The 13,377-nt window shown below is 50.5% G+C and overlaps 1 long non-coding RNA gene across 1 annotated transcript; it reads left to right on the forward strand.

Annotated features, from left to right (window-relative positions):
• Positions 1-5,215: 5,215 nt before the first annotated feature.
• On the forward strand, positions 5,216-6,830 carry LOC128579329 (uncharacterized). The gene is made up of 3 exons (XR_008378126.1): positions 5,216-5,339; positions 5,631-5,690; positions 6,770-6,830. It is a non-coding gene; the product is annotated as an uncharacterized LOC128579329 (long non-coding RNA).
• The last annotated feature ends 6,547 nt before the right edge of the window (positions 6,831-13,377 follow it).

Consider the following 13,377-nt stretch of genomic DNA (forward strand, 5'->3'; position numbering starts at 1 on the left):
ATGGTAATGCTGAATGTTTGCTGTCTAGTCTTCCATTGCCATGTGTCTGGGTACCCAGTGCCCGTCTGCAGCTGTCTCTGTCTTACTGGTGCAGGAGCTGGGTCCACCATCATCCTCCCAGAGCCTCCCCTTATAAGCATAAATAATATAAATGGGTACAGGATTCTGGCCACAGCTGTAGGCAGACTCAGCCTAAAATAAATCCCTGATTGAATTCAAGTGATAAATCCTTCATCCTATCTGCCTAATAGACAAAAGGGTACTTTCACTGGTGGAAGACATTATCTGGTATCATTTATATACCACGTGCAGCATGCAATAAAAAATTATGAGACATGCAAACAAGCAGGACAAAAGAAGTGTAATAAAACAAAAAGTATGGTCTAACAGCCCTTCTGAGGTCACAGCTAACGTTTTGGTGTTATTTCTCTCCTTGCATGGGTGTTATTTTCTACAGGTGGGGCTCATGTAGGGTATACAAGTATGTGGCCTGCCTTTTTTTTTCTTTTAACTTACCATGTCATAAATTTCCTCTTACATCTGTGAAGTCATTTTAAATTTAATCAATTTATTTATAGAAATGGGGTTCTCATTATGTTTCCCAGGCTAGACTTAAACTTGAGGTCTCAAGTGACCTTCCTCCCACATTGCTGGGACAACAGGTGTGAGTTTTTTTTTTTTTTTTTTTTTTTTTTTTGTAGAGACAGAGTCTCACTGTACCACCCTCGGGTAGAGTGCCATGACATCACACGGCTCACAGCAACCTATAACTCTTGGGCTTACGTGATTCTCTTTGCCTCAGCCTCCCAAGCAGCTGGGACTACAGGCGCCCGCCACAACACCTGGCTATTTTTGTTGTTGTTGTTGCAGTTTGGCTGGGGCTGGGTTTGAACCTGCCACCCTCGGCATATGGGGCTGGCGCCCTACTTACTGAGCCACAGGTGCTGCCCAGGTGTAAGCTTTTTTAATATTAATAGTGTGGTGCTTGGGCGGCACCTGTGGCTCAGTCGGTAAGGCGCCGGCCCCATATACCGAGGGTGGTGGGTTCAAACCCGGCCCCGGCCAAACTGCAACCAAAAAAAAAAAAAAATAGCTGGGCGTTGTGGCGGGTGCCTGTAGTCCCAGCTACTCAGGAGGCTGAGGCAAGAGAATCGCTTAAGCCCAGGAGTTGGAGGTTGCTGTGAGCTGGGTGAGGCCACGGCACTCTACCGAGGGCCATAAAGTGAGACTCTGTCTCTACAAAAAAAAAAAAAAAAAAAAAAAAAAAAAAAAAATAGTGTGGTGCTTCATATAAACATTTCATATTTTACTTAGTCAAACTGTGGTTATATGTTTCATAACTTTTGTTACTGTAAAAGAACTTATAACAAAGTAAATACAGATTGCTGTGTGTATGCTTGATTGCCTTAGCGGATAATGTCTTAGATATTAATAGAGTATTTTAAGCTTTAATTAAGTATTGTCAGATTTCTTTCTCAGAGGTCTGTGTATTTAATAATTTATGTTTTCAGCAGAGAAATTTGATGATAGCCATTTCATAAGTGGTCACTATAAAAATGCCTATGCCTGTGGGTAGGGGAGCTGGCTGCCTGGTGCCACGTCAGCTGTTCTCACATGCCACACAAGGCTCTTTTTTCTGGCCCAGCTATTCTCTGCAGGACTTCAGAGTGGTCAGTGGCCAAGGAGGGCTTGGAGCTTGTTCTCTACAGCAGGCTGTAGGGATAAGCACCTTCATTTTTGTTCTTAATATCCTCTTTGCTTTTATGTTTCTTTAAAGAAGTAAAAAGGAGATACAGCAGGTGGGGGGGGGCTCCAAGTCATTGTACTATCTTCTTTGGTGTCCCTGAGGTCTTAGGAACTCTGTCACCCACAAGAGTTGAAGTATATGTTAGGATAATTAAAGATGCAGAGTTGTGAGCAAAATGCATGAATAGCAGGCTTTATCTGACATATCAGGTTATGGCCATCTCAGTCCTGGGCAGTTTGGTTTGTGGGAACAAAACTGGGCAGGGCTGGAGTACTCATTCAGCAAGCAGAGGGTGGGCCTGGGGGAGGTCGGGTGCTGAGTGGGGGCCAAGTGAGGACCCATAAGGACCCAAGGAAGAGCGAGCTGTGAGCAGAGACTGGTCAGCAAATCCTTCCTGGGTCAGTGGGTCCTTCTGACCTCCCTATCATTGTGGGCCCTTATCTAGAATCCTGAGATAGAAAATGCCAGGTCAGTTCAGACTGGACAATGATGGTCAGGGAGCTCCTGTGGTCTTCTGAATCAGGGCCAGCCCTGCCTGTCCAATTTCACTGCTCCAAGGGTCCTGTAGAGGCCGTGGGGAGGCCTGGCTGGCTTTGCTCCTTTTGGAGAATGCACAGCCTAGTGGGCAGCAGTGGGCTTGAATCTGTTCCCACCCCAGCCCTGCCAAATCAAGATGCAAGGAGGGGCCGGCCTATCAGAGTCTCTGCACACACAGCTCAGGGACTTGGTTGTGGCTGTGGCCTGCCGTCATCCCCTCAGCCATGTCTGCGAAGCCTGCCTGGCCAGGCCTTCCTGGTGGAGAGATCATGTGATGTGGGCTTGTGCACACCACACCCTTACCTGGTGGCTCTGTACTCTCACAGGTGGTAACGTGGACCCGGAGAGCCAAGTGGAGGGGAAGAAGGAGGTGGAAGCCGATGACGTGATGAGGAGCGGCCCCCGACCCATTGTGCCATACAGCTCCATGTTCTGCTTAAGCCCCACCAACCTGTGAGTCCCTCGTTGCCCCGGCATGTGGCTGTCTCTCTTTCCCATTCATCATGACCTGCAGAGACACAGGAAACAGCATGGCCTGTAGGTGCCCTGAGGGTGCAATTGCACCCTATGCTACGTGAGCTTCTTTGGTCACTGCCATAGTCCCTTGAGACACATGCCCATGACTTTTCATGTAGACGAGGACACAGACAGTTCTGTGCTACGTGCCCTGATATAGCAGTCTTGGTGATGCAGGGTTTGAACCCAGCAGCTGTAGAGCTGCTGCTCAGCCCTGCATGCTCAGCCCTACATGCTCACTCTCCTCTGCACACATGGGCCCATCTCCCTGTGTGCACACAGGTTTCATGCACCCCCTTCCATTGCACCTGTCACCCGCATGTGTATGCATGCATGCAGTATCTGTTTACTTGTTCACCTGTGTGCCTTCCCATGTCTGTCCGGCATGCATTTGCCATCCACTCATCAGTCTGGTGCTCTCATCGGTCCAACTAAAGTCCACATGGTAGACAGTACTCTAGGCACTGGAGGTGCTCAGGACCAAGGCACTGTCCTTGCTGAGCCTATGTGCCTGTGGGAGTGACAGACACCAGGCACAACAAATAAGTAAAAGACGTAATAAGACGTCCAACAGTGCATAGTGCAGGAGGAAGCACAAAATGGGGTGGAGATGCTGTCCAGGTACTAAGTTAGATGGAAGGTCGGGAGTGGAAGGGAGGGTGTACAGGGGGAGCAGGGGATGTAGACAGGCAGTCCAAGGGCAGCAAAGGCAGGTTGGCCTATACCCCGTTTGTTGCTGGTCTGCCCGGCCACTCCTGTCCCAGCAGCCAGTGGTGTCTGCACATGGCTCTCCAGCACCCAATCTCCCTGCCTCCTCCCTCTCTGTTACAGCTCAGCACGTGCAGAGGCATGGTCCCTGCCACAAGGGGCAGGGAACGTCCAGTAAGTTCAGCATGAAAATATCACAATGGAGAGATGCTGGCATTGGGGAGCAGGTGGATTGTTAGTAAAGCTCTCCTAGCAGAAGAGGCACCTGTGCCAAAACCCGAAGGGCAGAAGCTCTGGGGCGGAGAAAGGATGTAGGAGGTAGTGGGCTAGGACAGAGGGTGGACATGGGAGGCAGCAGGCTGCAGGCAGTATGGGCAGTGCCAAGATGAGAAGGGCTTGACTGCTGGCATCCTTTGGGGATGGAAAGCACTGAGAGGTGGACATGCTCGACCTGCACCTCAGCAAGATCCTTCAATGGGGAGAATGGACAGAGATGCCGGGTGGTTGAAGTGTTAGGAAGAAATGGTGGTGGTTTGACTGGAGTAGTCAGAATGGAGAGGTTTGGAAGTCAGTTCCTGGAAGAAATTTTGGAGGCATAATCTGCAGAATTTGATGATACTTGTACTATGTGGGAGAGGAGGGGTTGTTAAGGACAGCACCAATCTCTGCTGGATGCTGGGCAGAAGGTAGTGTGCTCACCAAGACTAGCAGTGCTGCTGAGGGTCTGGATGAGAAAACCTAAGGCAATTGGAGACATCTTGTAGCCAAGTAGCCCGGAGTCTAAGTGGTAGAAACCCAGACACAGGCTGCTGAATTAGAAGGAAAAGTGTCTCTTTTAAGGAGGGAGAAATGCCATGGAGTGAAGAACTAGCAGGCTGTTGGTAGACCTGGGGGGCAGATCCATGGGTGTGAGGGTAGGAGCCAGGTGAGGATAAAAAGATGTGGATGGGCTCCCTCCAGAGAAGAGAGAGAAGGGGGTCTTTGGATGGAAGGTCTTGGGATGTCAATGTTAGAGGAGAGACTGGAAGGGCTAGAGGGGCAGAGAGTGTGCCTGGGATGCAGGAGGTAGAGGTGGTGCTCCTAGAGCATGTTCCTTGTGTTGGCACGAGAGACAGTCCACTCCACCTAGCCCATCTATTGCTGCCCCTTCTGTCCGCTACTCAGAGATTGGCTTTCCAACCCCCTGAGCACTTGTCCGCACCAGTCTCCTATTTCTGTCCACACTGTTTGCTGCTGTTTTCCTGCCAGAATGGGACTTCCTGAGGTGGAGGACTTGCCTGCCCTGTTGCTTACTATGTCCCCCAGAGTTCAGCACAGGCTGGCAGAGCAGATGCTTAGTAATGTTGCATGAGTGAGTGCAGGTGAGCAAGTGGGCTTGTGTTCCTGGCGGCCCTGGGAAGGTTCCTAGGCCAGGAGAGGCCTGCCGTCTGCCAGAATGCTAGTGCTGACATCCATCCTCTCTAGACAGCAGCCAGGTGGACACAAGTGGTTATGCTGTACGGAAGTGTGGCCTGTGAGCTGTAGCCTGTGAGCTGTGGGCTGTGCAGCCTTCCCACTCCTTGTCCTGGGCTGCCCTCATGAGTACCTCAGCCACCATTGTCACCGGGCTGCTGTGCCAGGAGAAGTGGAGAAGGCTCTGGTGCCTGTAGCTGAGCCAAGTGTGCCCAGCTTGCTCACAGCCTCCATGCTTTATCCCCACAGGCTGCGGTGCCTCTGCCACTACATAGTGACCATGCGCTACTTCGAGATGGTCATCCTCGTGGTCATTGCCCTGAGTAGCATTGCTCTGGCTGCAGAGGACCCTGTGCGGACAGACTCTCCCAGGAACAATGTGAGTGGCAGAGGGGCTGGCTTCTCCCCGAACATCCTCCCTCTCTGCTATGTCTCCTCCTCAGGGGCGCAGGGCCCAACGTCTGAAGGCAGGAGTAGCAGGGGTTGGGGCTACAGCCAGGGGACTAGCCCAATGGGATGGATGCATGTCTGAGCCCTGCCTCCTAATGCCCAAGCCCACAGCTCCCAGATTGGCTGTCTGCCCAGTGACTCAGAGGAGCTCGGAGCCCCTGCAGCAGCCCTGGCTCAGGCCCCAGCTTGGTGTTTGGAATAACCTTCCTTTTGGTTTCAGGCTCTGAAGTACATGGACTACATCTTCACAGGTGTCTTCACCTTTGAGATGGTGATAAAGGTGAGCTGTGTGGCCATCCCAGCTACCTGGTGTTTTGCTCATCTTCCCATATGAGATGGGGCTAAGGCTGGGGGTTAAGCCACATTCCTGGTAGCCTCTGGTGAGGGTGCACAGTGGGCGGGTAAGCAGTGAGTATATGCATACGTGTGTGAGGACATGAGAGCACCTGCTGCATGCATATGGGGTGTGTTTTGAGAACAAGAGGCTTCGTCATTCATTGAGGACCCCTTGTGCAGGATCGCCTCCCCAGCAGTGCCTGGGTCCCTGCTGCACTCCACTCCTGGAACAGGACACTTTGGGTTCAGCTTCTTCCCTAGGGCTGCTGTGTGACAGGAGGCCGAGAAGCCTGGAGAGAGCTGGGGTCCGTGGGAAGTAGGCAGTGAAGACACAAATTTAAAAGGGGTCTGGCATTTGCCTGGTAACAGGCTCAGGGTCTGCCGCCTCGCTGCAGCCTTCATTTCTGTCTCTACGTGTAGATATGAGTGTTCCCTTATCAGTGTCTGACAGGCATGTGCTCAGCGTGGTTGGATGTGCACACGTGTGTGTACACCTATGACTTCAGCATGTGTGCCCAGTGCATACTCTCAGGGTGGCACTCGGCACATCATCATGTTTTATAAATGAGGAAACTGAGGCTACAGAGGTCCTGGCACCTGTTCCAAGTCCCCACACAGGGAGTGGCAGAGCCAGGCCACAAATGAAAGTCCTGTTACCTGGACCAGCTGCTCTTCCTGCTGCATTGAGCCGGCCCTCTGAAGGTGTGGCAGAGCATGGCCCTGCAGAGCACATGGTGGCAGACCCTCCCAGTCTCATTCAGGCTTCAGGGTGGCAGGGAGCCCAGGCAGGGTGCCAGGCTGTCATGAACTGTGACACTGGGGTCAGTGACCTTGAGTCCCTTAGAGGGTATGACCTGGACTGTGACCTCTGCCCTGGGAGGGCATGTGAGCATGTTCCGAGGCTGCAATGAGGTCACAGACGTGCGAACCTTTGCTGAGAGGGAGTGACCCTGTGACACCAGGACCTGGCTCTACCTCTTTCCTGGAACATTATATTCGCTAATGTGTGTTTCTCACCTGAAGATGATTGACTTGGGACTGCTCCTTCACCCTGGAGCCTACTTCCGGGACCTGTGGAACATTCTGGACTTCACTGTGGTCAGTGGTGCCCTGGTGGTGTTTGCCTTCTCGTAAGTAACCATATTGGCTCTGGTCTGGCTGCGTGCAGCCCCCAGAACCGTGGTACAATCGTGTTAGGGTGGCCAAGGAGAAGACCTTGAGTGTAGGGGCATGGGGTGATGTCTGTGGGCCATATGGAACTGGTCCAGCTTCCTGGAGCTGGGCTCTATGGGGCCAGGGGACCTGAGGGGACCCGAGGCCTGTCTGTCCCTGACGTCCCACAGGTACCCGGTGGTTCTAGGACTGGGTGCGGCCCCACAGGGCCCATACGAGCAGCTTTACCTGAGGTGAGCATCTGGGCCAGTGCTGTTCCCAGCCAGAATTGGAGGTCATCTTACCCTCTTGGGGTATTGGGCTGTTCCTTCTGCCTCCTTTGTGGGAATACTCCCCCTGCTGGAGTGGGGCCTAGAGAGAACTCTGTCAGGCCTTGCGTGGAGAGTGTCAGGGCCTGGGGGGACCTGGTGGGTGCAGAGGGCAGCTGTGAAGTGAGAGCCAGAGACAAGGAAGGCCCCTGACAGTCGATAGGCAACACTGGGGGCTTTGCCTTCTCTGAGCTACTGGGAAGGCTGCACCTGCACAAAGGCCCCTCCTATCCTGCCAGTGTCACTGACTCTGTTTTTTTTGCCTCCTTGTTGCTGGACTCGGTAGGAGCACCATGGGGTAATGCTTCTCTCTCTCTCCCCCATGCGTCTGGCATCACAGCTCCAATGGCCTCTCTCCAGACCATTTCATCACCAGCCTCGCCTCCTGCTCACCCACATTCCCCATCTGGGCTGCATGCTGCTAGGAGCCATGTACCCAAGCCCAGTGTTTCTGTCATGCCTTGGGTTGGGGCCTAGGGCTGGACATGGTCAGCCCTTGCTGCGGCATTTCCTAGAGATCAAGGTGTCCTGGTCACGTGCTAGAGGCTGAGAATATCAGCTGGAAGGCAGTGAGGTGGCAACTTCCAGCTGTGGCCATAGGCCCCAGGATGTTGGACCTCTTAAGCTGCTTCCTCTGAGGCTCCTTTCTTGAAGTGCAGCTTCCTCCCCACTCCTTCCTGACCACATCAGTGCCCAGCCATACCCAGCTTCCCCTCTGGGTGTCTTAATGAACCCTCCTTCCATGGTAAAGGGAACGAGAACTTTGCCAGTGTGTTGGGAGTGTCCTGCAATGAGGACAGTGAAGCCAGGGATGCTGGACAGTCCCAGCAGGAGGAGAGAGGTGAGACCCAGGCAGGTGGCTTCAGAGGAAGAGAATGGGAGGCAGCCCTGAGCTGGCTATTCTGCATGGATGCCAGAGGGCTGCTCCTCCCAGACAGGCAGTGTGGCCTTCCTCCTGCTCTGCCCCACCCCAGGCCAGCGTCTGTCCTCCCTTCTCTGTCTGGCAGAGGAGGGTGGTTTGAGAGCAGGTTCAGGGGCTTCTGCAGTGATGGAAATAGCCAACTTAGAGGGGCTGGGCTTTGCCCACCTGAAAACTCAGCATTGCAGGGGAGTTTAATTGGACTCTGGGGTGTAGGCTGCTGCTGGGGCAGCAGAGAACTGGGTATCCAGACTCTCCAGCCCCATGAAGGCCTAAGACACTCTGCCCACCCCACCCAGTGGACCCAGGAAGACCCCTAAGGATAGGACCACACACACCCATGCAGGCCATTGCCCACTGAGTAAAGAAGCCAGAGCCCCAGGTATGAATGAAGCCTACTCCATCCTGTCCACTCCTGTCCCCATGGACTAAGGGCTTTATGCTTCTGATAATAGGCTCTCCATGAAGCCTGGCCTGGCCTCGCCTCAGGTGGAGTTGGTAGGAGGTCAGTAGGTTGGCCCCCAGTGCCTGCTAGGCCCAGTTCCTGGGGCCCTGGCAAGCAGAGGCAGTACCTAGATCTGCTCTGGCTTTTCCTGCGAGAGTCCCTGATGTGGGCACATGAACCGTGGACTTCAGAGCCTGTTTCTAGTGCCTGAGTTTTCTTTTCCCTGACTTTCTCCCTGCTCCCCTCTGTGTGAGTTTCCCTGTCCACTGCTCTGTCTGTGGCTCCCTCCTTCCTTCCTCACTATTGGTTTATGTATGTAACGTCTCTTTCTTACTTTCCTTCCCCACTTCCCTCTTCTTTTCTGTCAGCTTTTTGTCATCCGCAATAGTGTTAGGGTGGCCAAGGAGAACTGTAGGAAGAGGCCAGACACGGCCCCCTTACCTCCCTCTGCCAGGACTGAGAAAGCAGGGGAAAAGCCCTTCCAGAATGTTGCGGTACTAAAGGGCTACAGTACTGATACAGGCCCCCTGTCCTCTGCTCCTGGAAGCTGGCTCGGGGTGGCTGTCAGAGTGTGGTTGAGGGAACTCTGGGCTCTCCCTGTGCCCCAGGTGCTGCTGTCCTGGTGCTGGTCCCAGCCTGGCCCCTGTCCTCAGATGAGGCCCCAGGCAGGCAACCACGGGAAGAGCCAAGTGGCCTGTGGTACCTGCAGGGCAAGGCCTCCCTGCTTCTGGATACAGAGGGGTGTGAGCCAGACCCTGGGGGGCTGCATGGGTGCCACTCACAACTCCACCTGTCTGCATCTGTGGTTTCTCCCTTCTAGAGGATCCAAAGGGAAAGACATCAACACCATCAAGTCCCTAAGAGTTCTGCGCGTCTTACGGCCCCTCAAGACCATCAAACGGCTCCCCAAGCTCAAGGTTAGAGCCTGGACCTGGGGCTTGAAGGGTGTGCTGTGCGTGTATGCACACGTGTGTGCATATATGAGCATGCATTTACGTATGTCTACTTAAATCATACACCTGCATGAAGGAGATGGGCTCACTTAGCTGCAAAACCTTACCCAAGTAGACCTTGTTCCCAACATTCCCCTTCGTTAGCCCAGCAGGACCAAGGGTTTTCTTCAGTAGCCACAGTGCAGGGCCGAAGGGGATGTCCAGAGAGGTGGAGGATCATGGAGGGGAGATGATGCTAGGACACAGGCTCCAGGAAGGTTAGGATTCAGGAGATGGGCATGGCTGAGGTTGTGGACAGAGGATGAGTGTAGCCCAAACACTTGGAATTGTGCTAAAATCTAATCTTGATGGAGTGTGTGCTGGGCACTGTGCTAAGTACTCATTTAATCCTCCAAATTTTTTGTGCTAGTTCCTGTTATTAATAGCTTAGAAAAGCAAGCCATGGAGCATTAAGCAATGTAGGAGCAGAGAAAAGTTTGCTTAGAACGCGTGAGCCCCTTGGCGCCGCGGGCTGTAGAGGACGCACGGTACCTCGGCGTGGCCGGTGACTGCTCCTGGGCGTTGTGGCTGTGATAGAACGCACAGCTCCTCAGCGCCGCCCTTTGCGAGGGGACCAGGCCCGGCGACCACCTCAGCGCGACGCCCTCAGGACACCGGGGTTCTGCGATTCCAACCCTGAGTGCGACCTTCCTGTCCCAGCCCTGCCTGCCCAGGGGCAGCTGGTGTTCAGAGAACCGGGAGGGGGAGGTTCTGGGTTGAAAATGGAGAGTGCGCTGTGTCCGAGGTCCTCACACACCGGGCGCAGAGGCCACTGGGGTTCGGGCTGGCTCAGGCTCGGCTTGGCGTGATGGGTGATGGGGATGGTGGCTGCAGGATGAAGAGCGTTCTGTCCCCTGGAGTGAGGGCTGGGTTCGTTCCTGACTTTGCCTCATGGTTGATGTCTGGGGGCCTGTGGCATGAAGAGAGTTCAGGCCCCTCAGGTCAGGGCTCCGTTTTGGATGATAATTTGGTTCAGGTGAACCTGTGGGATAGAGGGTTTGGGTCCCTAGGTGTGGCTAAAGTTAGGGTCCTTTTTGGGTGGTAATTATGGTCAGAGAGACCTGCAAGATAAAGTTTAGGGGCGTAGGGTGAGGGTTAGGGTTAGAGATCCAGGAGGGGGTGTCCGTATGGAAAATGGAAACGGAGACCACACTGTCCACCACACCGAGGTCCTCCACACATGGGTTGCAGTGTCCGCTGGTGTGACATCCACTTAGTGGCTTTTCCACACTGAAGTGACATCAGACTGTTGGTTCCTCAGCTGTGCTGACCTGGATGTGGGTCAGGCTTGGCCTTTGCAACAAAGTTTGATGTCATCTCTGCTTTCCTGACAGGGTGTTGACAAGATTGTTTGTAAAAGTTGTTACTTACTGGTGCTGGTGACAGATGCCGGTAGTCCCAGCTACTGGGGTGGAGGCTACGGCAGGAGGATCGCTTGAGCCCGAGTTTGAGGTTGCTGTGAGCCATGACACCAGAGCACTCTACCCAGGGTGACAAAATAAGACTCTGTCTCAAAAAAAAAAGTCTTTTACTTCCAATTATTTTATACTTCTAGGGAACTCAAAATAGCAGCACAACGTGTTCTTTATCCTGCCTTTCATTTGCTATGTGAGATTGGCCACTGCATAAAGTACTATCAGGTGTTGGACCCAAAGGAGAGACATTGTCCTAGGTGGCGGCCATTGACTCCCAAATCGGGAAATATCCAGTTCCTATCTGACAGTTCAATCCTGGGGCTCACTTCGCTTCATCACCTGCGGCTGCTCAGGGAGGTGCAAGTCCCAGCAGTCTGCATACACCTGCTTCTCAGGCTTGTCAGTGGCACTTTCTTTGCAACTGTTGCTTTGCCATTTGCTCCTGTGCGTGAGTGTGGCTGTTGTTGGACTAATGAGTCTGTCATTTAAATTAAATAATGGAAGAGTGGATAAGAGATAAAATATTTTATTTTTATTTAAATTTCAAACAGCAAGGATGTCTTTTTAAAGAGCTGTTCTTCTGGAGAGGGTGTTTGGAAGTTACTTTTTTATATATAGTAAAAGTAGAAGTAATGTTATTAACTAGCATAGTATATATTAAGTAGATCTCTTTGTCTATAGATTCTAAGGTTAAAAAAATTGTTTTTGTTGTTTTGGGTGGTGCCTGTGGCTCAAAGGAGCAGGGTACCGGCCCCATATACCAGAGGTGGTGGGTTCAAACCGGGCCCCAGCCAAAAAAAGAAAAAGAAAAGAAAAAAATGCAAAAAATTTTTTTTGTTGTTGTGTTGTTAGAGTGGTTATATTTCTAAAGAATTTTTATTTAGACTAAATTTATAGTTAATATTTTATTGCATGTATAGAGTGTCCTTTGTGTTTGGTATTACGGAGTCTACCAACTCTATGATAGTAGAGTTTGGAAGTGAATACATCATTTTTAGATAATGGCATGTAGGCTTATCTGATTTCATCAGGGCTTGTCTAGTAGTGTCTAGTATGTAGTGGTTATTTAGGATAACAGCATCCATTATCGTTTTTTAGTTTTGTTTCTGGGTTTGTATGTATGGATTTTGGGGATTTTTTGACATGGGAGCAATGGCTATGATTTCACATATTAATTTTGGGATCATTAGGTATTTTAGTTGGAAATTAATACAATGAGCAAAGAGACAGGAGGGCAGGCATGTTTTGTATATAGTAATATAGATAGTAATAGGAGTAACAGGAGGAGCCCCCTTCCCAACGTGGTTATTGTGTTAGGACCATCGTGTTTGTATTTTAGTGTTAAAGCATTTTTTCCTTTGAGTGATGTTTTGGTTTATAGTTTATATTTTTTAATTGACTGGGCATCATTAGACAAAATAATATGTATCTTTGAAATTTTGTCATTTATGGTTATAACTTAGTAAGGTGTTGTTTAGTGTACTTTGATCTTTTAAGTTTTTTAAAGTGGTCTTCATTTTGTATTAACAGTGTTTCTAGCTTGAGAAGTATTATTTAAGGCTTTTGTACAGGCCAAGTGGCTAATCTGAATATTAAGACTAATAGTCATAGCAGGCGTTATAAAATGGTTAAGAAGACATATTTGGTAGAAATGAATGGGTGTCTGTGACTATGGCAGGTGTTGGGGAGATGTAGTTTTTGAGTATATTTATTAGGTGTGTCTGGTGAGTGTTGTATGTTTTGTGTATGGTTTATGAAAGATACAAGATGTGTAATAGTGTAGGGACCTCAACTGTTAAATAAAATTTGATATATTTATTATTATGTGAATTAAATAACTTTATACATTTTTATCCTGATGGGAGGGTAGAATGTCTGTCTTTTGAGTAATTTTTACAGTCTCAGTTAATTAAGAAGATAGAGGGATGTATTGTTCTAACTGGAGTTTGCTGTCCTTTTCTCTCTGTTGTGGTCCACGAATCCCAGTCATTGACTGTTTTAAACATTTCTTGATGAAAAGGGGGCAGTGTGAATAGTGGGCTCTGTAATCAGTTCTGTGAGGGCAGAAGTGGATATTTGTTTAGAGCAGTGGTTTTCAACCTTCTTTATCTCGTGGTGCACATGAATCTATATTTAAACTTTTGTGGCACACTTAAATTATGTTGATCAGAAAAAGAGTAAAAAGAAATTGTACTTTGAACTTCTTTTGAAAATAATGAAATTTAAAAATTATCATGGCACACCTAAGATCCTCTCACGGCACAGCTGTGTGCCATGGTGAACTGGTTGACAATCACTGGTCTAGTGGTTGTGTTTATATAGGCATATGTTTTGTTTTTGTAAATGCAGATGTCTTGTGGTGACTAGTATTTGTAAGTG

The sequence above is a fragment of the Nycticebus coucang genome, unplaced genomic scaffold, assembly GCF_027406575.1.
Source record: "Nycticebus coucang isolate mNycCou1 unplaced genomic scaffold, mNycCou1.pri scaffold_44, whole genome shotgun sequence".
Lineage (NCBI taxonomy): Eukaryota > Metazoa > Chordata > Mammalia > Primates > Lorisidae > Nycticebus > Nycticebus coucang.